This window comes from Malania oleifera, chromosome 8, assembly GCF_029873635.1.
Source record: "Malania oleifera isolate guangnan ecotype guangnan chromosome 8, ASM2987363v1, whole genome shotgun sequence".
In the NCBI taxonomy this organism is placed as follows: Eukaryota; Viridiplantae; Streptophyta; class Magnoliopsida; order Santalales; family Ximeniaceae; genus Malania; species Malania oleifera.
Genome location: NC_080424.1, coordinates 61071359 through 61089891, shown reverse-complemented (window position 1 = coordinate 61089891; position 18533 = coordinate 61071359).

Sequence of the window (18533 nt, the reverse complement as noted above, 5' to 3'; positions counted from 1 at the left end):
TGGCTGTAATCTCCTTATTAATGGTGTGCTAGTCAATTAGGAGATTTGACTTTTGACCTTTTGTCTTTACATTTAATTTGTAATTTGTAAGACAACTTAGCTTGCATAGGATTTTAGTAAGTTGTGAGAGTCATTAATGTGTCTAGTAAGTTGGTATATTTAATGTCCTTGTCTCCCATGTTTGTGTGGGAATTGCTATGTATTTAATGTTTTTGTCTCCCATGTCTGTATGGGAATTGTTAAGTGTTTATTATCCTTGTTCGCCATGCTAGCTATATATATAGCCATTGTAAGAGCTAAATTATTCATTGAATAGAAATCAAGAAAAGTGAGGATTTGTTTCTTCTTTGGTTCTTTAGAGAACTTGTGAACTTATCAAGGATTCTTCCTTGTGGCGTTAAAATTTTATACCTTCGGTTCATGATTAATCTATAATCATTCGGTCAGGGTTTGTTACTTTATACTTTCGGTTCACGTCTCACTTATAAATGTTGGGTCAGAGTTTCCTATCAAAATCTGAATTTTAGCTTTCTTGGGCAAGCATTCCAACATTGTTTGCTGGGTCTCAATGCATGTCGATTGAGGTTCGCATCAATGTATGCATATTACATACCAGATATGAAAACTAAGTGCATTTACAATTACAATTAAATGTCTTCTTTATCTTCTTCTTTGTTCTTTTAACTTAATGGAATGTGCCTAATCGTATAGGCTTTAAGTCTTGCAAGCTCCCATCTCTATTTCCTTATGTGTGTGTTAAATTAATGAACATTTGCATATGCTAAAAACACACATAAGAAACATGTGCTTTGTCAGCATCAAAATAGGGATCAAACTCAAAAAGTTAACACATAAAATATATGGAAAATGAGTATTATGTTCTCCTATAAATATTTTTGCAAATAGAGAATATTTGGAGAATCTATGAATTTAAGTTCAAGAAAATATTTGTGTTGTAAATAATTTTCTCCCAAAAATATTTATCAAAGAAATAACCGGGAGAAAACCTAAGCAATACTCTTAAAAATGTTTTTCAAAGATTAAGTGCTAAGTGAGAGTATATGCAAATAAAATGCCCTAAATAAAATACTCTCCTCAAAAATGATTTTGAAATAAAAGCATGAAAGAGAGTTTGAGAGATTTGTATAAAAGATTTTGCCCCAAAGGAATTGATTTTAATAATAAAAAACGTTTTGGGGGAACTTTGATTAACAATGGATTAACGAGAAAATTTGGACTAATCAAAGTTGCTAATCTCAGCTTATGAAGAGGTATATATAGACTTTGTGAAAAATATGACCGTTGGGGACACACTCGGTATTATTAGAAAAAGTTTAATTAATTCTAAACGTGTTTTTAACATTTTAAAATGTTGGAACTCGAGAGGTTCAATCGACCAAGGGCAAGGGATGGTCAACTACTTTTATAAGTTCGGTCGACCAAGGCTATTTTGAACTACAGGGATGGTCGACCATCTTAGGATGATTATGAACCCTTCGTGGGTTTTGTCGACTAAGGAAAAAGGCCGGATTGACCATCTATGAAGTTCAGTCGACCATGGTATTTTTGAACCATGAGTTAGGTCGACCAAGTAGTAGGAAAAGTAGATTTTTATAGTTCGGTCGATTGAGGAAGGTTAGCTCAAAATAGGTCGGTCGACCAAGGCAAGTCAAACTGTTGACTTTCTCCCTATTCAGTTGACCAAGGCATTTAACACACCAAGAGGTTGGTCGACCAAGCATTGGTCAACATTTTGACTCCGGGTAAGTTTGGTCGACCAAGCTAATTAAAGCTCGAACTACTCGGTTGACCAATTGGTATCAGAGCCTCGTTGCTAAAAACTTAACCGCTTATGCTAAAGATCATAATGGCTCATCTTCGGTGTATCCATGTTTTGAGGATAAACCCTTTGCAAATCCTCCACTGCTTTTATATAGATTTTACCATTTGAATTTTTGAAAATGATTTTGTAAAATCAATTGATTGGAGGTTTTGGAAAGTGTTTGGTACAGGAGATCATATCCCATAGAAAAATATTTTTAAGTGCATAATTTCCTAAAACATGAAAATGATTTGAATTTGCATGACATGATTTTAATGCATATCATCTTGTGTGCCATGCATGTGTTATATTGTTCCTTAGTTACTAATGCTTTTAAAAAAGAATTTTGTTCTATAGTAGTACTAAGGAAGATTTGGGAACCATAAGAGGTTTTGAAAAATCGAGAGAGAAATAGACACCACTCTGAGCCTAAATGATTAAGAAGGAGATAAAATGAAAAGGTATATATTTTCTCCTTCTACTTTGTTGAATGTTTTATGGTATGACTCATATGATGTATATTATGTTAAATCTTTTTATATGAATCTTATTATTATCGCATGATATTTTATGATGAGCTTGGAAAGAAATTTTATTTATACTCACAAGATTCTTATTTGGTTGTTATATAAGGGGTAGTGATTATCAAATGCTTAAATAGTGTTTTGCACTTAAAATTCATAACTTTAATGTACACTATTGTTATATTGAAAACCCTAAGAAAATCTAGCCAATATATGTGTCTTTGTGATTATTTCCAATTTAAGCTTAATATATATACACATATGAATATGATTAGTTAATTTATGATAATATTGGCTATAGCATGCTTATATTGAACTATCAATTCTTAACATAAATCTCATAAGCATGTTTAAATAAATCTTGTTCAAATGGACAAAATGTTTTTAATTGTTATAAGATTTTTTATGCTATATATACCTAAATTTAAAAATCTTAAATATAGCATGATGTGTCAATCACACAGATTTGGTGGTTTAGGAAATTTATATTCTAAACATTTTATAATCCTAAACTCATCATTGAGCTTAAATGACAAATCTGTTTCAAATGATAAATTAAACTCAAGGAATTCATAAGCTCATCCCCATATTAGAAAATATTAGCCATGCCAAGTATCGAATATATAATTCATTGGCTGCATAACTGAGGGGTAGTAGAGTGTTTATTTCTAAACTTCAAATCACTATCCATATATTATGGAATGTTTAAACTCTTTAATGGATAGTAAATAGTAATCACTGCTTTGAATGCTCAAAAATTCATCCTTAGCTCAAAGATTAAATATACTTTATGGATGGACTATATTTTTTAAATAATCTATTCAGTTGAGTTGAATGCCACTATCCCATTCTTTCAGAAAGATTATATTCTTTGATGGATAGTTTATTTTTAAAATTATTGATGGAACTACTAAATGCATGCTTGATATGAAACGCCAACTGCATGACTGATGTAGTACATTGTGAATTGCATGCTGGTAGTGGATATAGGTTCTTGCATGCTTGAGCTGAATTATAAATTAATTACGTGAATCTATCAGGTTTTAGGTACATGGATTTTTGGGAAATCTCCAATTTACAGACAACATATTGTTGAAATTTCGGTAGAACTTTTCCCAAAAATGAAACAATGTATTAAGATAGGTGCGTAATGCATGCTAAAATATTGTTGAAAGGATGAGTGAAAACTCAAAGAATATTAATTTTCATCCTTAGTTAAAAATGCATACACAAGAACATATTCGGAAGATTGCACTAGTCAAATGAAAAAATGCCTTTATAGATAATTAGTGTAGTTGCGTTTGAAGGAGTGCTTATACTGTGTGGTATACTTAGTGGAATTATTCATAATTAGTATAAGCAACTCATTTGTCCTTCATAGGATGCCAAATAATTTAATAGACCTATATATATAAAATCCAAATTGCTATATAAATTAAAAACATGTACACATCTTGTCGTCCTAGGAGGAACTAGTTCATGGACACCATTTGGTCCAATTCTTTGGTTTATGTACTTTCACTCAGAACCCAAATGGTAGAGCATCATCCTTTTAAATTGAACAATTTTGATGATGGTTCATTGACTACGAAATTGCATGACATAGTAGCAACATTCACTTGTTACACACTCATTAAGTATTCTGAGTTGTGTTATTTTTATATTGAACCCCTATTGCATTATTTTTTAACATAGCCTTGATTAGTTTAAACTGAAATGCAATATGTCATGCCATGTTCTAAATGCCTATTATTTGCTGCATGCTAAAATTATTTGAAAGGATGAATATATGATGAGTGTCTTTAAATAACTATCATCCTTGAACTATAATGCAAGTATGTGTACACGCAAATATACCGGGGGAGGTTAAACACCACTTTTAAGAAAAATGAACTTAATGCCTATAATCTCTTGCATCCTAATTTTTGTTATGAAGGATGAACATGTCACAAAAGTGCTTAAATGGAATTCATCCTTGATTGTAAATACACTTTTGTATGCTTGAGACTATGCTGGGGAGTTTAAGCCCCATCCTTGAGAAAAGGATTACAGTCACCTGACCTATGGACTCACACTATTATTATTTCTACTTTTTTGAGTCCAAAGTCGTTTTAGGTACCATTAACATCATATCTTGTCTCTATTGTCAACCTTTGATATGGATTGTTCATGGTATGGTTGAACACCTTGCATGTCTTTAAATGTTAAATTTTTTTATGTCTGTGTTCTAGAAATAGTTTTACTGTGAAATGCAAAGTACTTAACATATTTCCAGTAAAATCTATTTAGGAATGAAAAATAATACTTCTACCGGTTAAACTCTTAATGAAATTTTCACAATCAGTACCAGTATAAGTAGCCAAGTGAATCTAGGCATGTTTTTAAATTGATAGGGGGAGCGTCTAAAAGTATATTTCCTATCGTGTTATGCTCTCCAATATCTGTGGCTTAGATTTATTTCTAACTGTGGACTGTATGCTTAATAGAGTGAATTTCCTTCTACCCACAGTAATTCTCTAACTCATAGCATCTAGGCTCGTATTTAAATTGATAGGGGGAGCATCTTAAACTAAAATTCTATCTTGTTCTTCTCACCAAAATTTTTGGCTTTGATCTGTGTTAATTCATTATGGCATATGCTTTATTGCAATGTTTTATCGAATATCATAAATGATAATATTTTGTTTGCCACAGTGTCTTAGGCTCTGTCATGTGATCCTCGTTTTTAAATTTCTTGATATTCTTAGGATCTATGTGGTTTGTTTTTATGGCTATACCTTGGAATGCTCTTAAATGCTAAACCATAAAAACTTTGCTTGCTTGAACCTTCATGTTAAAGTTTCTTTTTCAACAAGCATTAGTATCATCCCTAGCATTTATAAAAAATTATAAGGGGATATATATATATATATATATATATATATATATTGCAAGCGTTGATTTTATATAGAATATATTTTATCTCTTGCTTATGTGCTTAAATGCTTTCATGAATTGTGCTTCGTTGTACTAAATCTTTATGTCATGAAATTTTAATTTTCTTAGAGGGTGTTGCATTACATAACTAGTTCATTGATCTTACATGAAATGCATATGAACTAGTTTGACCGCTTTTATTCTCAAACTTATATTTGCTATCATATGTCGTGTGTGTTGAACTCAAATCTTTCACGGGTCTTATGATATGTTTAAATTGCCATGGTTTGTGAATAATCTTGGTCTAATCTTGTCTATCATGTGCCTTTTAATCTCTTAATGACCAATTATGAAAATTGTTTAGTGCTTAATTGTTTTATTTTTCAATAAGTTATAAATTTTTTTTTATGCCCAAGTGTTACATCAAGTAGGGGGAGAGTATTCTAAGAAAAATAAATATCATTTTTTTTTTTAAAAAAAAAGGGAGTTCTATTTGCTAAGCCTGTTTTAAATGATAAAATTATTTTATACTTAACTTAACCCTTTGCAGATGCCAAAAGTGAGAGAATTTTATGAGCAAAGTGTTTATGACCAAAAGGGAAATCTTTTTTTGAGCTTATGCCTTAATGCAAAAATTTAAATGCATGATTATTTGTAAAGTATTCTTTCGTGGATATGTTTGTGCTTACGGTTTATATTTTACATTATGCATATTCTAAGGAGGGGCCTTTTCAAGTTGTACCCATTTTGCTCTAGCGCGTTTGTAATCATTAAATAGGGGGAAATTGTTGGTTTTTTTAGTCCGATCCCTGTTTTGATGCTGACAAAGCACAAGTTGCTTATGTGTGTATTTAGTGATCGAACAGGTCATTTACTCAAATACACACAAGAGGGGAAGTGGAATCCAGGAGGAAATTAAGGCTTATCATCATTCTGGCGTATTCCATGAAGACAGAAGTGCAAAAAGACAAAGACATTCATTTTTATTTATATTGCATTTAAGTTCTTTTATTATTTGGTCTATAGTAATGCATGCATCCGCATGATATGGGTTGATTGCTCAAGTGATCTTTGATTGACCTTAGGTACCTAACCGTCAATTCATATAAAACCTTTTTCAAAATTGCCTAAATCACACAAAGGTTTTCAAAATAAATTAAGGTAAAAAATTAGACCTAAAATGATTTTGATAAAGAGTTCGGTCGACTAACATTGGATTTTTGGGCAAAATATTAATTGTTAATGCCCTCGGTCGACCTACGAGTTTCGAACTTTAATCAGCTCCGTCGACCAAACTTGCCAAGAGTCAAAATGTTGACCAATGCTCGGTCAATCGACCTCTTGGTGTGTTAAATGCCTTGGTTGACCGAACAAAGAGAAAGTCAACAATTTGACTTGCCTTGGTTGACCGACCTGTTTTGAACTAACCTTCCTCGGTCAACCGAACTATAAAAATCTACTTTTCCAACTACTTGGTCAACCGAAGTCTTTGTCAAAATCATTTTAGCCCTAAGTTTTAACCATAATTTATTTTGAAAACCTTTGTGTGATTTAGGCAATTTTGAAAAAGTTTTTATGTGACTGGTTAGGTCCCTATGGTCAATCAAAGGTCGTCTGAGCAATCAATTCATATCATGCAGATGCATGCATTATTACAAACCAAATAATAAAAGAACTTAAATACAATACAAACAAAAATGAATATCTTCATTTTTTGTTCTTCAGTCTTCATGGAATACACCAGAATGATGATAAGCTCAAAGTTCCTCTTGGCTTTCACTTCCCCTTATATGTGTGTTTGAGTTAAAGACCTGTTCAATCACTAAATACACACATAAGCAACTTATGCTTTGTCAGCATCAAAACAAAGATCGAACTCAAAAAGGCAACAATGGTAGCTAAGAAAATAGCTAGGAGTCAAAAATGGGGTTCTAGGTGTCCAAAATGTGAAATATGCATATTTTTGTCATAAACCAACTTGAAGCAAAGTTTGTGTTAGCTTTACCATGATCCCAAGAGGAGGGGTGAATTGGTATTTTTAAAATTTAACCCCTAGGTATTCCTCCTAACAGCAGTATGTTCACAACCCTATGGTCAATCTAATGCGAATAATATAAATATATCAGAAATTAAATGAAGCAGTTTAATTAATCGCAAAAGCACTAGAACGCAGTAAATAAAGGATGACACGCAGATATGTTATCAAGGTTTGGCCAACTGCCTACGTCCCCGCCTTAGCTAACCAGCACAAGGATTATCACAATAACTTGCTCACTTAAACGGGTGGAGCGACACCTATACAAACCAGGTCAAATTATCACAGGGCTGACCTACAACCTTTACCAATCCTTACCGGACTGGATTACCACCCCCTCAGGCCATGCCTGGAATCTCTCAGATATACAATTAAAAGGTACAATGTATAGGTGCTTTCATGTAATGCAAATTTGTACCACAAATGCACACAATATCACATACACCACAGATGATTTAATAATGTAAGCTCAATGTGGTCTTAGTAGTTCAACTCTCAAGGATGTTTTCTATCAGTGTAGTGAGTACGTGAGAGTATCAATAATAATCTATGTATTTCAAAATATTCAATCAAACGTGTTCACACAGAATATCAAACAAGCCTCAAGAATATCAATCAATAGAATATCTCAATCATATGAATATGTATATGCTTGGATTGCAAGATATATGTAATCTTTGTATTTTAGCAAATGGTATACACTTGAATGGATATTGCCACAAAGATTAATATAACACACACAAATATCTTTTCAAAAATATATCAATATGAATATCACAAGATATTTGAGTACTTTTGAAAATATTTTTGCAAGCCAAAACTAATACAACCTTCCTAAGTTATTGCAATGAGAATGCAACACTTAGAAGTTTAACAAGTCTTCTTAGGATAGGCTTATTAGCAAAGCCTCCTAAGAATACTTAGGTTATGCTCTAGTTAGAAAAATCGATTCACACACTCACCAAATAAGAGAGCAAACCTCTAACCAATAACACTCAAATACACTTACAAATGATACTGAGATGAAGTAGATAAGTTTGAGTAGATTTGGAAGTAGTATAAGCAGTAGGGAGTATTTGGCTTGAGAGAGAAATATGATTTTTGGTTTTTGCTAATCCTTCTTAATTCTCCCAAATGAAACAGTATATATAGACATACCAAAATATTTGACCGTTGGGGACCTATTAGGGATTGTTGGAAAAGTTTAATGACACTTAAACCATTTTAACCCTTTTTAATAATTATTTAATCGCGGTAAAAATTATGGCAACCTGAGAGGTCCGGTCGACCAGATCAGTTTCAGTCGACCAAGGGCGATTTCTCAATTTTTCGAGGTTCGATTGACTAGGCCATTCTGAATTGGCTGGTTTGGTAGACCAGACAGTTGGGAATTCTCCCAAGGACCCTTCGGTCAACTAGGTAGTTGGAGTACAAAAAGGGTCGGTCAACCAGATGGTCAAATTTTTTACCCAGGGAGGTTTCAGTCGACTAGGGCCTTTCGCCTAGTTTGGTCGACCATATGGTCAAAATGTTCACCAAAAAGGGTTTCGGTCGATCGGGGCTTTTCGAACTATTTTGGTTCGGTCAACTAGGGCCTTGGTCAACTGTTGACCCAGGCCTAGTTTCGGTCGACCAAGCCAAAATGAACTGAATGTGCTAGTAGACCAAAAGTGCACCATATGTGCATTTTGATCCAATGTTGAAGCATATAGACCCTATTCAAGTGCCTAACAGACAAATGTGTATATGTGTGTGTCCTAAGGTCACTTGGGGTCCAATTTGAAGACACCAAAAAATTTCGGTGTCAGTCGACCGAACCCTAAGGTCATGCTAAGGTCATTTTGCATTATGATTTGATTTAACCTTACAAGATAAACCATGCATGTGTTGTGTGTGCTTATTACAAACCAAATGTCCTAATTACTATTACAGACCAAATAGACCACTAAATATATTACAACTGAAAATACGAACTGGTCTTCAAGCTTTGAGCTTTCTCGTGCCATTGATGATATGCTAATATGAACCTGCACATGAGCTAAATATTTATTAAATGCAGGAGTATTTGTCATCATCAAAACCGGGCATGACCTATAAGGTCAACAGTTTGAATACAATCAAAATTTTCAAACTTAGTTGATTTAAGCACTCGAGTGTCCAAGTTAGGCATATAAGGTCCAAATCGAGTGGGGTCAGTCTTGACATGTCCGTTAAATTGAGCTGGATGTGCCAACTCTGAAACTGCCCAAAAAGTCTTCCACAAGAGCTTTTTTCGCACTTTGAAGTAAAGTTAGAGTACAAATAAACTTAGCAAACTTAGTGGATTTAAGCACTCAGGTATCCAAGTAAGACATACAAGGTCCAAAGCAAGTGGGGTCAGTCCCCACATGTCTGTGACATTAAGTTCAATGCTCTGTAGCTAACGATGCCCAAAAACTCCTCCTCGATTGAAAATTATATAGAATGTGGTAATACTGTATAAAATCTTACCCTTATCTATATATATTTTACCATAGAAACTGACAAATTTAATTATCCATAACTTTCAAACTCATGCCACACAGATTGAGCAATAACTTATACTATAATATTCTACTTAAAATACTGGTATAACCATCTCTAGAGTTTTACTCAACTCAATAACCCAATTTTCTCAAAACATACATATATCATTTCTAAAGTTCCCATTTTTATAAATTTGTATACTTAGGAAAACATATATATTACTCATAAATCACATATTATAATTTAATTAGTCAAATTTCTAAAAACGTCTGACATAATCGATTCCTTTTACCTGTTTCCTAGAGATATGCCTGCAAGGATCCTAAAATAGTTCCTGTGGTGTTCACACAAAACTCTATATCCATATACCCTAATTTAATCAGCTCAACCCCATAATAATAACCATTTAACATTTCTGAGCCCCACACATTCCCAATAACTAATTAAACTTTAAAAAACATCTTCCATACCCTATTTTTGGAGTCATGTCTGGAAGGCCTAAATCACAAAACTACTCTGGTTAAACTGTGGAGAATCAACGTCGAGATCCTAAAATACCATTTATCAGTTGATTCGGGCTAATTTCGGAAGGAAAATTGAAGAGAGAGAGAGAGAGAGAGAGAGAGAGAGAGAGAGAGTGGTGGCTACAGCCTAAATAGAGAAAATAAGAGAGGAAAATAAAATGATCTAAAAGAATGACTTGGAACCTACTTATAGGGTTCTATCCTAGAGCAAAACCATCAACGGTTTCCCAAAACCATCAAACCAAATTTTCTCTTTTCTTTATTATTTCATTAATCACTATTTTCCATGTCTCTACAGGTGTATATAACATTAAAGGGCTGATCGACTGAGGTCAGTCAAGACCTAAGATTTAGCTTTGTTTTGACCTTGGAACTTATCAACCCTATGTATATGAATTTGAAAATATGAGTAAAGGGTTTTCCATGCAAATTTAGGTTCCCTAAGGTCTGTATATGGTCTTGTGTTTGAACTTTCAATACCATCATGCATGATATGCATTATTACATACCAAACTTAATGCATTACAATAAAAAAATAAAATGTCTTCATTCCTTTTGCTCTTCAAATTGCCATCATGTGGTATGAGTTTTGAGTTCCTTATGGCTTTCATTGTGCCTCGACTCTACATGTATTCTAAAAGAATATATGTTCAATCACTAGATACACAAATGAGATACATTAGATTTGTCATGATCAAAATGAGATAGGACTTATAAAGTCAAGAGGTTCAATTGGGGAGACTTGGGTTTTGGCTTGGTCACGTTAGGCATCTTGGGTTTTGGGCTTAGTTAGGTTAAGGTAGTATGGGCTTGGGTTTAATTAGGTTTTTGGGCTAGGTATTGAGCTAGGTTTAAGATTAAGTCATGGACTTGGGCTAGTTCAAGCCTCAGTTAGGCCTTAAGGTATAGGTTGGTTTCAGCTAGAATAATTTATCAGGCCTACTTGGGTCTTAGGGGTTTAGGTTAGTTTGGGCTTTAGACTAGAATGGGTTTGGGTATTGGCCATAGGTTAGGATGGATTTTATGTGGTTTGGGCCTAGTACTAGGAATAGGGCTACGAGTATATGGGCTTAGGGTGGTTTGGGTTAGATGCAGGGCTTAGCTTGGTCCAAGTTGAGTAGTGGTGGTTTGGGTCAAGATTTCGGTTGACTCGGGTACTCGGGTCTTATTGACCTAAGTATTCAAGTTAGGTTTGAATCACGTATCAATCTATTGACCGAGTCATAGGTTGTTTGACCTAGTCATTCGGGTTAGGCTAACCTAGGTATTCTGGTCATATCAAGGTGTTTAGGTCATGTAGACCTAAATTTTAGGGTGGTATTTTTAGGTTGATTTAGGGTTTTTTGGGGTTTTGGGTTGCTTTTTTTTTAAAATTTTTTTTTTTTTTTTTACAAATTTGGAATTCTGGCATAGGGATTGGAATGGTTTTTTAAGGGGTGTTGAAGTATTTTGTTGAGTTTTGGTTTTGGGTGGTGGATTTTTTTAGGGTTTTAAGGGTTATGCTTGGAATTTTTAGGGTTCTATTTAGGGGAAATTTGAGGGTTCTAATTAGGGATTTGGGATCAAACATAAAAAAGAAAACTAGGGAAGCATGTTGAAAAACTTATAAAAATCAAACATCCATGAAAGCATTTTAGGAAACCAAAAAAGAAAAGGAGAAGGTGTATTTATCTTTGGTCTCTAACTCTTCCTCCTCACTTTTTAATTTTTCTTACCCTTTCTCCTCTACTTCTCTATCTTTCTTGATTTTTTTTCTTCCTTGCTCAGCTGCTCTGAGGGTTCCTTTACTTTGGGAAACCTTTGCTTCTCCTCTGATCTATTCACATCAGAGTTTTATCCTTTCGATTCTTTCTCTTTCTTTCTCTCTAGGTCTTGCTTACTCCAATGGTTCCTCCTTCTATCTCAAGTGGCTTCTCTCCATTTCTAGGCTGGGGGGGGGGGGACAATATTTTGGAGGGTTCGGGATTTGTTTAGGGCTAGCAAGGAGGTAGGGTAGTGGAGCAGGATTGCATGCAAAAGGGGCCAAGGTGGTGAAGCAATAGGGACATAGTAGTGGAGTTGGCTGGAGCAAGGGTAAGAGGACTCCTACAGGCAGGCCTAAGGGGATTTATGGCTTTAAGGGTGTTGGCCTAACAAGGCTTAATCTCATTTTGATGGTAACAAATCAAGGGTACTTAACTTGTTTGTTTAAGTAAAGTTTCAGAGTTCAAATACTTTCATGTGATCAAGATCGAGTATTGGAAGAACTTGAATAAATCTTGAGCTAAAAATCACAAGGAATGATGAAGTTGAAATATATTGAAGATGACATTTCAAGATAGATATAAAGAGCAAGCCAAAGCATGAAGACTTAATTCTTAAGATAGAGTTATCGTATATATGTCTCATGTAAGTACTTCACCAATTTAATATTGATGCATGAAGCTTTTAGGAAATATCATTGACTTAGAGACCTAATTTTAAAATCATGGAAAATAATTTGATTAGTGTCACTTACGTTTTTTTCCAAAATCAAGTTAAAGAGTTGAAATTAAATTTTGAAAAACATTGAAGTTGTAAGCAGGACAAGTGTCTGATAAATCCTCATCAGGCGACTGACATAGAATTATAATGATTTGTGAGCAAACAGAGCCAAGAGACGCAACTGACCTGTAAAGCCCAGTCGACTGACTATTCACTATGTTTTCAAAATACGCTGAACTTAAAAACTTAGGCGACTGACCCTCAGGGCATAGTCGACTGAGCTACATGTTTTAACTTTAAAACGACGTTGGGAAATTTTTCAAAATTGATTTCTTGGGCTCCAAACTTAGAAGAAGCTTGGGGAAAATGGTAAGAAACTTTATTACTCTATATATACTTGATGTTTTCAAAAATTAGGGCAACTCACAAAGCACAAACAAATCAAACATTCTGAGTTATTGTTAGCTTTACTGTAATCCCAAGAGGGGGGTGAATTGGTATTTTAAAATTTAATCCCCTAATTCAACCCACTAACAGTAGTATTACACAAGCCTAAGGTCAATCTAATACTTATAAAATAAATCAATATAAATATTCAGTGGAAATTAATCTGCACAAATGATTTAACTAGGCATGCTTGATAAAGCAGTAATTATAGACAACACTAGAAATGTTATCGAGGTTTAGAAAACTGCCTACGTCTCTGCCTTGGCTCACCAGCACAAGGATTACACTATGGGTTCACTTAAAAAGTGGAACGGCACCTAAATACAACCAGGTTAATTAGGAGAGGGTTGACCTCAACCTACACAACCAATCCTTTCGGGCTGGATTATCGCTCCCTCATGCCACACCTAGAATACAACCAATATTCAAACAAGATGCATACAAATATTATGCTTCTCAATTAAGCAGATTTGTACTGGTATAATCAATACACTACCGAATGATAAGAAATGATAAGCTCAGTGTAGTCTTAAAATCTACTCTCAAATATTAATGCAAATATGGCAATCAGTACGTGAAAGTGTGTATGTTATAGGATCCTTGTGTCAAGATAATAGTACCAATCACAATGCAGCAATAAAGATCTTAAGAACACTTCAAATATGTAACGACCTTCTTATCTTATCATATTGTAAAATATATTTATTAATATAGTCAACCCGAACCCATGGGTAACAGGGACACATCTGACATTCACAACGAAAACCTAAGCAACAGTAAATGTAAATCACATTCTTATAACCATAAAATACATATTGAATAATCATATACTTTCATAATTTCTAATAAGCCATACAAATCATGAAATGTCTGATATAACTGATAATATTGAAATTTACCCAAGATGTATAGCTAGCTGATGTCATGTATTACCCTCCATGACGGGTTATGCAGCCCGAAGGCAGGACCCGATAATGGCTGGCTGACTATTGTCGAGTCAAAAATGTCTGTAAGTACGATGGGACTGCCACACCCTGATCCGGACTGCCAGGTGGATGTCTATAAATCTATACTAAAAGCCAAATCGACTATCCATCTCCCACCCCCTCTACTTGCAGGGGCAGTTAGCACAAGTCTGAAACATAATAACTTAATCAATATAGCTACGGTATCATGCTCCGGTAACTGACCTAAACTATCATCCGGGTTCCATTAACATATAATACATGATAATATACTTGTCTAACATAAATAGATTTGATAGAATTTTCGATAATAACATACATACATACATACGGCCTTGCACCGATTTTTTTCATATCTGCAGCCTTACACAAAAATCATACATAATACACGGCTTTGCACCAACTATCAATCACGGCCTTGTGCCGAACATTTCATTCTTATCATTCTGAATAAATAATTCATTTATCATGTATTTTGAAATCATAATATACTGCATTATTTTATAATCTCTGAAAACATACCTTATTCGTAAAATTGTCATAACATAATACTTTCCATGTAAAATAATATTCATGCCACACAATGCTGAATAAAACTATAGATTCTATACTAAAATCATATTTTCTGACATTTCATAATATATATACATTTCAACATAATAGCAGTATTTTCCCAAATATGCATTTTTACCAATCTACTTATATATATATATATATAATACATGCTTCTTGAAAATTAATTTGCTAATAAATAATAATAATTTGCATGAAAAATGACTGCTTTAGTTTATTCCCTTACCTGATTACTGGAAAGAAATCCCCCATAAAATTCACTGGTCCTGCTCTCACAGGGTTCCCCATTCAACACCCTGGAAATGACAACTATCAGAACCAAACTTCAGTATTTCTTCATGTACTATAACTTTGGAAAGATCAAATTTTGGATAAATAGTCTTACCTTAAACTAGGGGTGAATTCCAAAGTATCCCCATCGACGATCCACTCTGGTAGGTTTGTAGAGAACTTTCCCAGAAGTATCGTGGCAACTTCAGATCGTCGAACCGGCATAAATTTAGCCCAAAAATTTAGAGAGAAGGATGGCAAACCAAAGATGAGAGAGAAGAGAGAATCTACGCAACAAATTTCATCCAAAAATGAAGTTTTTGCCTATTTATACGCTGGCCTTCGTTGACGAGCCACGTCACCTCGTAGACGCGGTCAAGAAGGACATTCGTCGACGAACATTTGCTTCTCGTCGACGAAATTAATAGATAGACAGATAGTCTCTCGATATTTTCTCGTCAATGAAGCGCATCTTCATCGACAAGCCCAATATGTCACATCGTCGAAGAACGATTGTTACCCCTTTTTAATTTCCTCTTTCTCCCTCTTTATTATTTTAATACCATAATTCTTTAGGTTATTACATTTTCCCCTCCTTATAAAATTTCGTCCTTGAAATTTACTATTCATATAACTCATCATCCCTTAAAGGCAAAACAGTCTTCTTATTTTATTACTTACCCTCACTTATGGTGGAGGAATACCGTGGTTACATTTCAAGTCTTGGGAGATTACATAAGTAAAATAAAAATTCCCTGCAAAACTAAAAATTACTTACTAACTAAATTATTACATGTACGTGTAAAAGAAACATTATACAACCACTTATATTTCCTTGATCAAGAATGAGCTTCTTGGAACAACTGCAGGTATTTCTATTTTATCTGTTCCTTGAGCTCCCAAGAAGCCCCTTCTACTGCATGACTCCTCCATAAAACCTTTACCAGAGGGATCTTCTTATTACGTAGTTCCTATTCCCTTTTATCCAGTATCTGCACTAGTACCTCCTCAAAAACTAGTGAATCGCTGAGTTCTAATTCACCATAACTAATAATATGATAAGGGTCTAGGACGTATTTCCTCAACATAGAGACGTGGAATATGTCGTGCATCCTGGATAGCACAGGTGATAAAGCTAACTTATAAGCAACCGGTCTCACTTTCTCTAAAATCTCAAATGGACTGATGAACCTAGGGCTAAGTTTACCCTTCCTTCCAAATCTCATAACTCATTTTATTGGAGCTATCTTCAAAAATACATGATCACCAATATCAAATTCTAATTTTCTGCGGAGATTATCGGAATAACTCTTCTGTCGGCTCTAAGCTGCACTGATTCTATATCTGATGAGCCGAACCTTATCGTACGCCTACTGCACAAGCTTTGCTCCCATAACTCGCCGCTCGCTCATCTCATCCCAATATAATGAAGATTGGCATCTTCTACCATATAGTGCCTCAAACGGTGTCATACCAATGCTGGTCTGATAACTATTATTATACGTGAATTCTACCAACGACATGAACTGACTTTAACTACCCCCAAGGTCCAGTACGCATGCTCAAAGCATATCTTTTAATATCTGTATTGTCCTCACAGTCTGTCTGTCTAACTAAGGATGGAATATCGTGCTAAAAGACAACTGAGACCCTAGAGCCTCCTGCAAACTCCTCCTGAAACATGACATGAAACGTGGGTCTCGATCTAACACTATGGACATAGGCACCCGGTGAGAATGAACTATCTCCTGAATGTAAATCTCTGCCAAGTGGTTGAGTGAGTAGCTGATCTTGATAGGTAGGAAATGGGCGGTCTTAGTCGACCAATCTACAATCACCCAAATCGCATCATAGCCATTTGACGCCGATGGCAGCCTTGAAACAAAGTCCATGGATATATGATCCCACTTCCATTTTGGGATAAATAGCAGCTGTAATTGACTAGCTAGCCTCTGGTGCTCAGATTTTACCTGCTGGCACATTTGACACTGCACTACATACTCGGCATTCTCCTTTTTCATATCACTCAACCAATAAAACTCTCGCAGATCCTTGTACAATTTTGTACTATCGGGATGAATTGTATACAAAGATCTGTGAGCCTCCACTAAGATAGTCTTCCTGATGTCAGCATCAGTAAGAACACACAATTTGGAATTGAACCGCAAAGCTCATCTAACAAGTGGAATTCCTCCCCCTAACTATTCTGCACTCTGACTAATACCTCTGCTAATTCTAGATCTTCCTTCTAAGCGACTTTAATTCTTTCCCGCAGAGTAGGTTGTACCACTAAATTGGCGACACACACTAGAGGATCACTCCCTACCAACTTTATGCTGAGTCTCTCCAGATCCATCATGATCGGATATTGGATCTCTATAGCCGCTACCACTGATCTCGTAGACTTCCTGCTCAACGCATCAGCTACCACATTTTCTTTCTTTTGGGTGCTATTGATGGTACAATCAAAATCTTTAATAAACTCCAACCACCTTCACTATCTTAAATTCAGTTCCTTCTGAGTGAAGAAATACTTCAAACTCTTATGGTCAGAGAAAATTTTACATCGCTAGCCATACAGGTAATGCCTCCAAATCTTTTATGCATGTACCATTGTAGCTAATTCAAGATCGTGGATGGGGTAGTTCTTTTCATATTCTTTCAACTGCCTAGAAGCATATGCCAGCACTCTACCATGCTGCATCAGTACACAACCAAGTCCTTTCAAGGAAACATTACTGTAAATAGTATAAGCCTCACCCCCTAACGGGATGATCAACACAGGCGTCGTGACAAGTTTTTATTTTAATTCTTGAAAACTCTGCTCACAGCTGTCATCCCATTCAAATCTGACATTCTTCCTAGTAAGTCGTGTTAGAGGCCATGATAATGTTGAGAACCCCTTAATAAAATGACGGTAATATCCAGCTATCCCCAAGAAACTCCTAATCTCCTAGACATTCCTTGGTCTAGCCCAATTCACTACCACATCAATCTTACTGGGATCCATGGAATTTCATCCCCTGAGATAACATGCCCGAAAAACACAACTTTCTTGAGCCAAAATTCACATTTACTGAATTTGGCATATAGCTTCTTTTTCCTGAGGGTCTGCAAAACTTGTCTCAAATGCATCTCATGCTTCTCATAGCTTCTCGAATAGACCAGTACATCATCAATAAAAACAACAAAAAATTGGTCTAAATATGGATGGAAGATCCTGTTCATCAAATCCATAAATATCGCAGGAGCATTCGTCAGACCAAAAGGCATAACAAGAAACTCGTAATGTCCATACCTGGTTTTGAAGGATGTCTTCGACACATCCTCTGCTTTTACTTTTACTTGATGGTAACCCGATCTGAGGTCAATCTTAGAATATACCCGTGTACCCTAGAGCTGGTCAAACAAATTATCTATGCGGGGTAGAGGATACTTATTCTTGATTGTTACTTTATTAATCTCACTGTAATCTACACACATCCTCAT